Source organism: Manis pentadactyla, chromosome 4 (assembly GCF_030020395.1).
Source record: "Manis pentadactyla isolate mManPen7 chromosome 4, mManPen7.hap1, whole genome shotgun sequence".
In the NCBI taxonomy this organism is placed as follows: domain Eukaryota; kingdom Metazoa; phylum Chordata; class Mammalia; order Pholidota; family Manidae; genus Manis; species Manis pentadactyla.
The window spans coordinates 95,583,596-95,598,661 of NC_080022.1; positions in this window are offsets into that span (position 1 = coordinate 95,583,596).

Consider the following 15,066-nt stretch of genomic DNA (forward strand, 5'->3'; position numbering starts at 1 on the left):
AGCAAAACTGGCCCTCCCCCTCACCTCTCAAGTATAGATAAGCCCTCTGTTGCCCAGGTAATTACCCATTGATATGGAGATGAACTTCTCTCCACTCCTGAGGAATGATGCAAATGCCCTAAAGCCATACTTCTTTCCACCTCTGAACGTCTACTGGTATGCAGATTACTAAAGCCAGGTGAGATATTCTGGAAATATTACAATTTTACCCACAGTAATAATACAAATTCCCAGAATAATACAAATTTACTGAATTGAATCAATTATAAAAAGGGATTATAAGGGAGGAACCAGATATCTTAATACATCACAGCATTCTTGTGGTGTAAGAGAGTATAATAAAATGAGCATATCTTTTTGTGTTATTACTGACTAATCAGTTGTAATTGGTGTAATTACTACTTTGCTATTTTCTCGTAGTACTCATTATTGCTGAATATGTAATTACAGCACAGGATATAATTTATTCTTTGGCAATATGTCAGTTGCAGTCCCAGCATTTTCAATAATGTTTCCCTTTATAGATTGTAAAGTACAGTGTAAGCCCATCTATTCCAGGGTTAAAAACGGTAATTCAGTGAGCACTGAATGTTATTTCTAAACTACATCTAGTTGAGGAAAGGACATTTTGAAAAACAAGGCATCATAAGGTCAAAAAAGTGCCGTAGGCCATCAGCAATATAGATGCAATATCTCCAATCACTTTTCCACACAACTTCCTTCCCTCAAAAGCTGCCAGAGGATTCATTGTCTTACCAAAATATTTTGCACATACACTTTGACACTGTGGACTCTTTGAGGAAATCAATCTGCATTGCTAACCACTTTTTTTCCCCTTCATTTACATCCTCATATTGGTTATTTGTGTCTTTTTTTTAATGTTAGCCACTTTAACATTAATTTTAGACTGACAGTGCTTTGTTATCTGTTTTTATTCCAAATTTTAAATTTCTGAACTTTGCTCATGGTGCTTTTAAACTGAAGGAAAGTGATGTGCTTAGCTAAGAGCCATTTGGTAGTATAATATTTGGTGATTTAAAAAAAAAAAAAGCATTAAGTACAAATTATATAAAGTAAGATATTTTGGACTATTGCAAAAAAAAAGAAAAATTCAAATGGTGTTACAATTTCTTTGTGACCTGAAACAGCACTCTGCAAAATTTCTAGCTATGGACCACCTCTGCGGAGCACCTGTGACCACCCACTGTACCACTCTACAAGGCCACCAGCGATGTGCTCCATTAGCCAGGGGTGTATCCTGCCAAGACATGGTTACCACCAGCTCATCATTGCCTTTTGATTGGTATTCATTATTAACATTTAGCTGTCTGTGGCTATTCTATCTTCAAAAACTGAGCTGATGTACATTGCCAAAGGGGCATGTGATCTTAGATATTGAAGGTTTTATAAAAGTTTGATCTTGGTATCAAGACTACAAATGTCAAAATTGTTGAGGAAAACTGTTCATATAAAAATCTGGGTTCACAGAGCCACAGACCAATGGAACAGAATAGAGACTCCAAACATTAACCCAAACATATATGGTCAACTAATATTCGATAAAGGGGCCATGGACATACAATGGGTAAATGACAGTCTCTTCAACAGATGGTGCTGGCAAAACTGGACAGCTACATGTAAGAGAATGAAACTGGATCACTGTCTAACCCCATACACAAAAGTAAATTTGAAATGGATCAAAGACTTGAATGTAAGTCATGAAACCATAAAATTCTTAGAAAAAAACATGGGCACAAATCTCTTAGACATAAACATGAGTGACCTCTTCTTGAACATATCTCCCCAGGCAAGGAAAACAAAAGCAAAAATGAACAAATGAGACTATATCAAGCTGAAAAGCTTCTGTACAGCAAAGGACACCATCAATAGAACAAAAAGGTATCCTACAGTATGGGAGAATATATTCAAAAATGACAGATCTGATAAAAGGTTAACATCCAAAATATATAAAGAGCTCACACACCTCAACAAACAAAAAGCAAATAATCCAATTAAAAAATGGGCAGAGGAGCTGAATAGACAGTTCTCTAAAGAAGAAATTCAGATGGCCAACAGACACATGAAAAGATGCTCCACATTGCTTGTCATCAGAGAAATGCAAATTAAAACCACAATGAGATATCATCTCACACCAGTAAGGATGGCCACCATCCAAAAGACAAACAACAACAAATGTTGGCGAGGTTGTGGAGAAAGGGGAACCCTCCTACACTGCTGGTGGGAATATAAACTAGTTCAACCATTGTGGAAAGCAGTATGGAGGTTCCTCAAAATGCTCAAAATAGAAATACCATTTGACCCAGGAATTCCACTTCTAGGAATTTACCCTAAGAATGCAGCACTCCAGTTTGTAAAAGACAGATGCACCCCTATGTTTATCGCTGCACTATTTACAATAGCCAAGATATGGAAGCAACCTAAATGTCCATCAGTAGATGAATGGATAAAGAAGAGGTGGTACATATACACAATGGAATATTATTCAGCCATAAGAAAAAAACAGATCCTACCATTTGCAACAACATGGATGGAGCTAGAGGGTATTATGCTCAGTGAAATAAGCCAGGCAGAGAAAGACAAGTACCAAATGATTTCACTCATATGTGGAGTATAAGAACAAAAGAAAACTGAAGAAACAAAACAGCAGCAGAAGCACAGAACCCAAGAATGGACTAATAGTTACCAAAGGGAAAGGGACTGGGGAGGACAGGTGGGAAGGGAGGGATAAGGGCGGGAAGAAAAGAAAGGGGGCATTACGATTAGCATGTATAGTGTTGGGGGGGCATGGGGAGGGCTGTGCAACACAGAGAAGACAAGTAGTGATTTTACAGCATCTTACTATGTTGAAGGACAGTGACTGATCTTGGTGACAAGTAGTGATTTTACAGCATCTTACTATTTTGATGGACAGTGACTGTGAACGGGAATGTGGAGGGGACTTGGTGAAGGGGGGAGCCTAGTAAACATAATGTTCTTCATGTAATTGTAGATTAATGATACCAAAATAAAAAAAAATCTGGGTTCACAAAATTCTTCTACAGTTAAATTATGAAGGTGAAAAGTTGAATGAAAAGGTAATTATTATATGTTGCCATTTAGTCCCCCAGGAAAAAAAGCTGAGATGGAAGTTGGTATTCAGGAAATTATTAGGGAGTGTTCTTGGGATCAACACCTGGGGGGCGGCAAAGGAAGGACTGGGCAAGAGGAGAAGGTGAACTGTGATGCAGCTGCAACAAGGCCTTAGTCAGGCCCTCCTGGGAGCTCTGGAGTTGCGCTGGCACTTGAATGTTTCTCAGCTGTGTTGGATTGGGGGAGCCCTTGTAAAAGCCATCAACCACTTACTGAATGTGGGCTTCTCCTGGTGAGGTCGGGGGACACTGGACAAAGTGGCTTTCTTCAGCTAAGGGCAAGTTCCAGAGAGGAGAGAGGAACTTAGCTGAGAGTTGCAAGCTATTTACTGTCCCTGAAGCTGGAGTGCTTCAGACCTAGAGGGGGTGATCTGGGTAGCACACCATAGCATCCACTGTGATAGCTGTGGACATTTCATTTAAAAATAGCTGAGCTCTCCAAGACACCATGAACCCACAAACTGCAAGAAAATGAACTCCTCCAACAACCACACAAGCTTGGAAGAGGATCCTGAGCCACAGATGAGAACTCCAGAGATGAGATGCTCCATGAAGGGCCCCGCTAAGTCATGCCTGAATGCTGATCTATGAAACAGAGGTAATGGATGTACATTTTAAGCCGGCATGTTTGTGATACTCTGTTATACAACAATCTAAAAATAGGTCCCAGGAGGTTAAAAACCCCAGAAAAATCAACATTTGAAGATTTGTTTATTGAAGTCACATGATAATTTCCATTAGCAGAAAGTAAGACTACTATCCAAATAATTTCAAGTTATAAGAAGGTCCAAGCACAGACAACCTAGGCACAAGAACACCAGAAAAATCTAGAAAAAAAAGATGCAGCATAGCCCAGAGGCTCTTCATTGTGCCATGCAGGACCAGCCTTGGAGCTTAGAATTTCAAGTGACTCAAGTCATACCTGTTGGCTCAACCACAGTCCTAACTCTGACCAGCCATCTCAAGGCACTGGTATATGGTTTAAAAAGACTGGATAGATATGACAAATCTATCCTGACTTCAGAAGAGAGTCACTGAAGACTCAAGCCTTTATTGATAGGTCATATGTGCCATGTTCATGTCAGAAAGACAAAATACTTTTGTCAGTTTGCTCACAGGTCTGGGGCTAGACAGCCACAACATCTCCCCATCCCACATCATCCTCAAACAATGTGGACTTGACCCTCTGTTACTGACAGGAGCTGGCTCTGCTCTCTGGAGACCTACACCAAACTGAGGCTCCATAAGAGCAGTGAAAGGCTCCAACTGTGAGGATTCCATTCAGTACAATGGAGAAGAGTCTAGGAGAGGAAAGCACCAAACCCCTCATGTATATGCAGCACCTGATGGAGATAAAGAATTTTTTACAATGGGAAATTGGACAGAAGCAATGTGGCTGTAGAAAACTCAGGTGTGAGAAAAAAGAACAGAAATAGAGCAAGGAAATAAAGTAAAAAGGAGAGCACCTTTGTGAGGGGAGTAAAAAATAAAGCAAATAAAAGCTCCATGAAGGGCAACAAAATGTCATATATGACAATGAACAGCATAGTAATCATTTTAAGCCATTTTTGACACTCCAGGACTTCTCCAAGAATAAACAATATACAGCCCCAAAGGCCTAACTGTATGGTCTGGAAGAGAAAGCCAAGAATATCTGAGAGAGAGTCTTCATTTCCAAATGCATCAGTCTGCTGTGAGGAAGCCAAGAATATTTTATGACACCCGGGAGCCTAGGAAAGGGGAGTCAGGGCACGCAACTGGGGACTGGGAAGAGTCCTCACCAGCAAATGTTAAAAGGGAGAGAATAAAACAAGATGACACAAAATCTAAAAGGAGAAGAGAGGCTCTGTCTGAAAATCTGAAACAAGAAAAAAAAAAAAAACAGAAAAAATGGGAAAAGAGGGAGATCAAGGAGTTAGAAACAAACCCAACCTTTAAAGGATAAAGTTTCACAGCTACAGTGTTGTTAAGTGAATTAATCCTTATTTCAGTGACTCATTCTCTTTTTTTTAAATTAAGGTATGATTGATATACATTCTTATGAAGGTTTCACATGAAAACACAATGTGGTTACTACATTTACCCATATTATCAAGTCCCCACCCATACCCCAATGCAGTCACTGTCCATCAGTGCAGCAAGTTGCCAGAGATCCACTATATCCTTTCTCTGTGATACACTGTTCTCCCCGTGATCCCCCACACCATGTGTACTAAACATAATACCCCTCAGTGCCCTTCTCCCTCCCTCCCCACCCGCCCTCCCACACCCCTCCCCTTTGGTAACCACTAGTTCATTCTTGGAATCTCTGAGTCTGCTGCCATTTTGTTCCTTTGGTTTTGCTTCATTGTTACACTCCACAAATGAGGGAAATCATTTGGCATCTGTCTTTCTCCACCTGGCTTATTTCACTGAGCATAATGTCCTCCAGCTCCATCCATGTTGTTGCAAATGGTAGGATTTGTTTCTTTCTTATGGCTAAATAGTATTCCATTGTGTATATGTACCACATCTTCTTTATCCATTCATCTACAGATGGACACTTAGGTTGCTTCCATATCTTGGCTATTGTAAATAGTGCTGCAGTAAACATAGGGGTGCATATGTCTTTTTAATTCTGAGAAGTTGTATTCTTTGGGTAAATTCCAAGGAGTGGGATTCCAGGGTCAAATGGTATTTCTATTTTTAGGTTTTTGAGGACCTCCATATTGCTTTTCACAATGGTTGAACTAGCTTACATTCCCACCAGCAGTGTAGGAGGGTTCCCCTTTCTCCGCATCCTTGCCAACATTTGTTGTTCTTAGTCTTTTCGATGCTGGCCATCCTTACTGGTGTGAGGTGATATCTCATTGTGGTTTTAATTTGCATTTCCTGATGATTAGTGATGTGGAGCATCTTTTCATGTGTGTGTTGGCCATCTGAATTTCTTCTTTGGAGAACTGTCTCTTCATATCCTCTGCCCATTTGTTAATCGGGTTATTTGCTTTTTGGGTGTTGAGGTGTGTAAGTTCTTTATATATTGTGGATGTTAACCCCTTGTCAGATATGTCATTTACAAATATATTCTCCCATACTGTAGGATGCCTTTTTGTTTTGTTGATGATGTCCTTTGCAGTACAAAAACTTTTTAGTTTGATGTAGTCCCATGAGTTCATTTTTGCTTTTGTTTCCCTTTCTCAAGGAAATGGGTTCAGGAAGAAGTTGCTCATGCTTATATTCAGGAGATGTTTGCCTATGTTTTCTTCTTAGAATTTTATGGTTTCATGACTTACATTCAAGTCTTTAATGCATTTCAAGTTTACTTTTGTGTATGGGCTTAGACAATAATCCAGTTTCATTCTCTTGCATGTAGCTGTCCAGTTTTGCCAACACCAGCTGTTGAAGAGGCTGTCATTTCCCCACTGTATGTTGATGGCTCCTTTATCATATATTAATTGACCATATATGGTTGGGTTTATATCAGGGCTCTCTAGTCTGTTCCATTGGTCTACCTCATTCTCTTTTATACACTGGTTTAGATGAGCCAGTTCCATACCTCAAAGAAGACAGAGAATGTCCTTGCCACTTTATAGCTTCCATATCTGGTTGGGGCAGAAGGGCCAAAAACTAATAAAGGGGAACATTCAAGGACAAGTTATGATTCTGATCTGAGTAGCTGCAAAAGTGGTTGCTTATAAACTCAATGTTTATGTCCATTCCCCCCCACATGCCACCCATCCCCTGCCAAATTCATATATTGCAGCCTTTACCCTCAATGTGATGGTATTTGGAGGTGGGGCCTTTGAGAGATAATTAGGTTTGGATGAGGTCATGAGGGTGAGACCCCTCCCCCATGATGGGATTAGTGTCCCTATACCTAGAGAAAGAGACTGGAGATCATTCTCTCTCTCCACCATATGAGGATACAGTGAGAAGACAATTACATATAAGCCAGGAAGAGGATCCTCACCAGAACCCAACCATGCTGGTACCTTGATCTTAGACTTCCAGCCTCCAGAACTGTGGGAAATAAATTTCTGTTGTTTAAGCCTTGCAGTCCATGTTATTTAATTACGGCAGCCTGAACTGACTATGTTAGTCATGATTTACTGAGTGATTATTCACGGAGATAGAGAAAATGGATGTGTTATCATTGAGACGGCTGAGATACAGCCACATGGAGATGTTAAAGAAGTAATTGGTTATATATATTCGGGCACCATCAACATACTGGATCAATGATGTTGAAAACCAGAGAGTAGTTGAAGACTTCAAATAATAATAGTGAATATATATTGAATGCTTTAATGTACCAGGAACTGTTTTAAGCACTTGGTGTGGATTATCTCATTAATCCTTGCAATAGCCCTGTGAGCTAGAAACAATTGCTATCCTGAGTTTGCTTATGAGAAAACAGGGGATTAAGGATTCTTCTGAGTGAAACTGAATCATCCTAGAAAAAAGAACACAGACAGTGACATTAGGGATTCCCAGTGAATAATGAAAGCCCTGCTTCCCCTACTCATAGCTTACAGTTTTAGTCCTAAATGTCAAGGTAGCCAGAGAACATCATACACTTCAGAAATCCTCCAAAATGAAATACAAAGACCAAAACAAGCAAACAGTGAGGGAAGTGCAAAAAAGAAAAGAAAGAAAGAAAGAAAGCCATAGCAACAGAGAAAAACAATGTTTTTGTCTTAATTTATGGCTCAGTATGTGGTAACTTTTAATTAAGTTTCAAAGTGTGCCTCACTTAAATAAATAAATAAATAAGAAAAGTAGCTAGGATCAACTCACCTACATCCTGAACCTGTACCTTTAATACATCACAACCCTGCCCAAGAGTCTACAGTAGCTCTTTACTGTCTCCGCATCAATTCTAAACCCCATTCTCTGGTTTATAGGCACCACCTTTACCTGGCTTCACCCCACCTCCCTAGAGCTCTACTTCCCGTGAGTTCCCAACTGAGGCCTTCAAGTTCAGCCAGGTAAGTGAACCCACATCTTTATTTCTGCCCACACTTCTCTTCTCTATCTAAACCCAGGCCATCTCCACTCTCTCCCTTTACTAAGTTTCTATACAATACGGTATTGTCATACTTTCTTCTTTCTCTGTGTTGGCAGCCCACAGGCTATGCTACAAAATTCACCTGTTAATTATAAATGATCTCCATCTCCAGTGTTGTGTGCGTGTGTGTGTGCGTGTGTGTGTGTGTGTGTGTGTGTAGGCTAAAGATGCTCCTCCAGAGCAGGAATTGTACCTTGTATCTTCCCATATCATCTACCATGATAGTGGGCATATAGTTAGACATTGAATAGATTCAGAGGTTTAGACACAGAAGACACTTCAGGAACAACTTAGTCCAGCCTAACTTTATAGACGATTTAACATAGGTTCAGAAAGATTAAATTGTAATCCTCCTCTGAACTCCCACATTACTTTGTACTTCTTTTATGGTATTTATTGCTTTCTATTTTTATGTTAATTATCTTCCTACCTGTTATACCAGTCTCTTTTTTTTTTTCTTTTTCTCTCCTTGTTTTACCGGTTTTCATTGGTATTTTTACTTCTCCTCTTCTGCCCATTGTTGACATGCTGGTGTTCCCTAAGGCTCTGTTGTGTCATTTCGCTGGAGCCATCCTTCCCATAGGCTTCAATTACCACTAATAAATTGGGTGACTCACTAATCTGTATCTTCAGCTGTGACTCTCTTCCCAGCCATCCCTAGACAACTCCACAAGGATGTTCTGCAAGATTCTCATATTTGCTGTCTTTAACACCTCCCTAATCCTTATGTCCAACTAGCCACCAAATCCCATCCATTCACTTTGAAAATGTCACACTAATCCTGATTTCCTTTGCATTCACTTCCATTTCCATAATTTCAGGTCCTCCTCATCTTTGAATGATAGGAAGAGCCTGTTCCTCCTCGTTATAACCATTGTTTTCCTACTACTTCATCTTTAAAGCTGCAACCAATGTTTCCAAAATTAATCTAACAAGTCACTCCTTTCTTTAAAAATCTTCATTGACTTTTTGTTACTTATAATTAAAAGATTAGATTCTTACCACGGCACGCAAAGCTTTTCAAAGAGAGGCAGATAGTGCCTGTGGTTATGTCAAACTTCCAGGAGTAAATTGTCACATAACTATGTGACCTCAGGCAAGTTTGTTTATTCTTTGTGTCTGTTTCCCATGTGAGAAGTATGCACAATGATCATACCTATCTGACAGGGTTGTTGTAAGGGATACATGAATTAATGCACATAAAGTACCTAGAACAGTACCTGGCACATACTAAGTTCTAAATTAGATTTCTAAATCTATGACAAGTTACCTTTTAAGTGGCAATGTCAGTTCATTGTCTAAACCCAATTCTTGAACCATAGTGAAATTTTCATAATTCTCTACACCCACTATGACTATCTTTCCATTTTTCTGTCCCTTTTCATATAATTTTTCCTCTCTTTAGAATACCTTCCCTTGCTGCTGATGAATTTATGCTATCCTTCAAGGAATAAGTATGGGTCACAGTCTCTTTGCAGTCTTCCCTGCTGCCCTTCCCCATGAAGCGATTACATTCTTCTTCATTTGTGTTTGCTAAGTAGTAGACATACTTTTATATTTACTATCACACATTATATTAGAGCTACTTATTTGTAAGTCAGTCCTTCAAGCCAGGATATGAGTTCCTAGTGTCATGTCTTAATTGTGTCCCAGATACCTAGTACAGCACCTAATACATACTGGGCATTCAAGGACTGTTTATTAAAATGAAATATAATTTTTAAAATAATTGAGTAAAATTTAAAAACATTTGTGGTTAGGAAGACTGAAATCGATTATAAACGTGTCAATTTTTCACAAAGTCAATCTGTATTTCAACATAGCTCCAAACCCAAATACCAATTTGTTTGTGTTTGTTTGCTTATTTGGTTAAGATTTCATGAAATGACTTTAAAGTTTATCTAAAAGAATAAATGTCTCAGATGAGCCAGGTAACATCTGATAAAGATGAGTAACAGATGGCTACCCATACAAAAAAACCAGATAATAAAGCCTATTATAAAGCTATAGAAATTCACACATATAGGCACTAGTGCAGAAATCAGATTGAAGGAAAAAACTGAAAGAAAAATAGACCTAAATGTACATAAAATTTAGTATGTATTAAAAATCCCTTTCAAATCAGTGGGTAAAGATAAAATATGCAAAAGAAATAATGTTGGGGGAAACTATAAGGCCATTGTGAAAAAATATATAACCTCAATCTTTTCTTTATATCTATGTATAACCATAAATTCTAGATAAATTAAAAATTATAATGTAAAGAATAAAACCACTAAAAGCACTAAAAGAAAGTATGCATGCATTATTTTAACTTGTTGGAATGGTGAATGCCTTTTGAAAGGTTTATGTAAACATGTAACAACCATAAAAGAAAACAGTAATAAATTCAACTATTTAAAAACTTAGGTTACAAACCAAAGTTACATTTATATTAGCTTTTGGACAAATAACTGTTTTTACAAAAATGTATTAGTCTTTTAAATCATGTAGAAAACAAAAACTTACATTACAAACCAGACATAGAATGATACTAGCTTTTATAATTGCCCAAATACTTACCTTTATTGAGAACTTTATTTCTTAATATAGCTTCAAGTTACTGTCTACTTCCCATTCATTTCAACCTGCAGAACTCTCCCTAGCATTTCTTACAGGGCAAACCTAGTAATAATGAACTCCCTAAGCTTTTTTTTTTTTTAAGGTATAATTGATATACACTCTTATGAAGGTTTCACATGAAAAAAAATGTGGTTACTGCATTTACCCATATTATCAAGTCCCCACCAATACCCCAATGCAGTCACTGTCCATCAGTGCAGCAAGATGCCACAGATCCACTATGTGCCTTCTCTGTGCTACACTGCTCTCCCCGTGAACCCCCACACCATGTGTACTAAACATAATACCCCTCAATCCCCTTCTCGCTCCCACCCCACCTGCCCTCCTACACTCCTCCCCTTTGGTAACCACTAGTTCATTCTTGGAGTCTCTGAGTCGGCTGCTAATTTGTTCCGTCCCTAAGCTTTTTAAAAATAAATAATGTTTCAATTTCTCCCTCACTTTTTAAAAAAATTCATTTTATTATCATTAATCTACAATTACATGAAGAATATTATGGTTACTAGAATCCCCCCTTCACCAAGTCCCCCCCACAAACCCCATTACAGTCATAGTCACAGTCTATCAGTGTAGTAAGATGCTGTAGACTCACTACTTGTCTTCTCTGTGTTGCACATCCCTCCCTATGCCCCCCCCCACAATATACATGCTAATCGTAAGACCCCCTTTCTTTTTCCCTGCCCTTATCCTTCTCTTCCCACCCCTCCTGCCCAGAACCTTTCCCTTCTTTCCATTCTTCGGCTCAGTGATACTGCTGTTTTGTTCCTTCAGTTTTTCTTTGTTCTTATACTCCACATATGAGTGAAATCATTTGGTACTTGTCTTTCTCCGCCTGGCTTATTTCACTGAGCATAATACCCTCTAGCTCCATCCATGTTGTTGCAAATGGTAGGATCTGTTTTTTTCTTATGGCTGAGTAGTATTCCATTGTGTATATGTACCACCTCTTCTTTATCCATTCATCTACTGATGGACATTTAGGTTGCTTCCAAATCTTGGCTATTGTAAATAGTGCAGTGATAAACATAGGGGTGCATCTGTCTTTTTCAAACTGGAGTGCTGCATTCTTAGGGTAAATTCCTAGAAGTGGAATTCCTGGGTTAAATGGTATTTCTATTTTGAGCATTTTGGGAACCTCCATACTGTTTTCCACAATGGTTGAACTAATTTACATTCCCACCAGCAGTTAGGAGGGTTCCCCTTTCTCCACAACCTCGCCAACATTTGTTGTTGTTTGTCTTTTGGATGGTGGCGATCTTTACTGATGTGAGATGATATCTCATTGTGGTTTTAATCTGCATTTCTCTGATGACAAATGATGTGAAGCATCTTTTCATGTGTCTGTTGGCCATCTGAATTTCTTCTTTGGAGAAATGTCTGTTCAGCTCCTCTGCCCATTTTTTAATTGGATTATTTGCTTTTTGTTTGTTGAGGTGTGTGAGCTCCTTATATATTTTGGATGTCAACCCTTTATTGGATCTGTCATTTATGAACATATTCTCCCAATCTGTAGGGTACCTTTTTGTTTCATTGATGGTGTCCTTTGCTGTACAGCAGCTTTTCAGCTTGGTATAGTCCCACTTGTTCATTTTTGCTTTTGTTTCCCTTGCCCGGGGAGATATGTTCATGAAGAAGTCACTCATGTTTATGTCCAAGAGATTTTTGCCTATGTTTTATCTAAGAGTTTTATGGTTTCATGACTTAGGTTCAGGTCTTTGATCCATTTCGAATTTACTTTTGTGTATGAGGTTAGACAGTGATCCAGTTTCATTCTCTTACATGTAGCTGTCCAGTTTTGCTAGCACCATCTGTTGAAGAGACTGTCATTTCCCCATTATATGTCCATGGCTCCTCTATCATATATTAATTGACCATATATGTTTGGGTTAATATCTGGGGTCTCTATTCTGTTCCACTGGTCTGTGGCTCTGTTCTTTTACCAGTATCAAACTGTCTTGATTACTGTGGCTTTGTAGTAGAGCTTGAATTTGGGGAGCGAGATCCCCCCCACTTTATTCTTCCTTTTTAGGATTGCTTTGGCTATTTGGGGACTTTGGTGGTTCCATATGAATTTTTGAACTATTTGTTCCAGTTCGTTGAAGAATGTTGTTGATAATTTCATAGGGATTGCATCAAATCTGTATATTGCGTTGGGCAGGATGGCCATTTTGACAATATTAATTCTTCCTAGCCAAGAGCATGGGATGAGTTTCCATTTGTTAGTGTCCTCTTTAATTTCTCTTAAGAGTGTCTTATAGTTTCCAGGGTGTAGGTCTTTCACTTCCTTGGTTAGGTTTATTCCTAAGTATTTTATTCTTTTTGATGCAATTGTAAATGGAATTGCTTTCCTGATTTCTCTTTCTATTAGTTCATTGTTAGTGTATGGGAAAGCCACAGATTTCTGTGTGTTAATTTTGTATCCTGCAACTTTGCTGTATTCCGATATCAGTTCTAGTAGTTTTGGAGTGGAGTCTTTAGGGTTTTTTATGTACAATATCATGTCATCTGCAAGTAGTGACAGTTTAACTTCTTCTTTACCAATTTGGATTCCTTATATTTCTTTGTTTTGTCTAATTGCCATGGCTAGGACCTCCGGTACTATGTTGAATAACAGTGGGAGAGTGAGCATCCCTATCTTGTTCCCGATCTCAGAGGGAAAGCTTTCAGCTTCTCGCTGTTCAGTATGATGTTGGCTATGGATTTCTCGTATATGGCCTTTATTATGTTGACTTACTTGCCCTCTATGCCCATTTTGTTGAGAGTTTTTATCATGAATGGATGTTGAATTTTGTCGAAAGCTTTTTCAGCATCTATGGAGATGATCATGTGGTTTTTGTCCTTCTTTTTGTTTATGTGGTGGATGATGTTGATGGATTTTTAGATGTTGTACCATCCTTGCATCCCTCGGATGAATCCCACTTGGTCATGGTGTATGATCCTTTTGGTTTATTTTTGAATTTGGTTTGCTAATATTTTGTTGAGTATTTTTGCATCTACGTTCACCAGGGATATTGGTCTGTAATTTTCTTTTTTGGTGGGGTCTTTGCCTGGTTTTGGTATTAGGGTGATGTTGGCTTCATAGAATGAGTTTGGGAGTATTCCTTCCTCTTCTATTTCTTGGAAAACTTTAAGGAGAATGGGTATTATGTCTTCTCTATATGTCTGATCAAATTCAGTGGTGAATCCATCTGGCCAAGGGGTTTTGTTCCTGGGTAGTTTTTTGATTACCGCTTCAATTTTGTTGCTGGTAATTGTTCTGTTTAGATTTTCTGTTTCTTCCTGGGTCAGTCTTGGAAGGTTGTATTTTTCTAGGAAGTTGTCCATTTCTTCTAGGTTTTCCAGCTTCTTAGCATATAGGTTTTCATAGTAGTCTCTAATAATTCTTTGTATTTCTGTTGGGTCCATCGTGATGTTTCCTTTCTCGTTTCTGATTCTGTTGATGTGTGTTGATTCTCTTTTTCTCTTAATAAGTCTGGCTAGAGGCTTATCTATTTTGTTTATTTTCTCTAACAACCAGCTCTTGGTTTCATTGATTTTTTTTTTATTGTTTTATTCTTCTCAATTTTGTTTATTTCTTCTCTGATCTTTATTATGTCCGTCCTTCTCCTGACTTTAGGCCTCATTTGTTCTTCTTTTTCCCATTTTGATAATTGTCATGTTAGACTATTCATTTGGGTTTGTTCTTCCTTCTTTAAATATGCCTGGATTGCTATATACTTTCCTCTTAAGACTGCTTTTGCTGCATCCCACAGAAGTTGGGGCTTTGTGTTGTTGTTGTCATTTATCTCCATATATTGCTGGATCTCCATTTTAATTTGGTCGTTGATCCATTGACTATTCAGGAGCATGTTGTTAAGCGTTCATGTGTTTGTGAGCCTTTTTGTTTTCTTTGTACAATTTATTTCTAGTTTTATACCTTTGTGGTCTGAAAAGATGGTTGGTAGAATTTCAATCTTTTTGAATTTACTGAGGCTCTTTTTGTGGCCTAGTATGTGGTCTATTCTGGAGAATGTTCCATGTGCACTTGAGAAAAATGTGTATCCTGTTGCTTTTGCGTGTAGAGTTCTATAGATGTCTATTAGGTCCATCTGTTCTACTGTGTTGTCCAGTGCCTCTGTGTCCTTACTTATTTTCTGTCTGGTGGATCTGTACTTTGGAGTGAATGGTGTGTTGAAGTCTCCTAAAATGAATGCATTGTGTTCTATTGCCTCCTTTAGTTCTGTTAGTATTTGTTTCACATATGCTGGT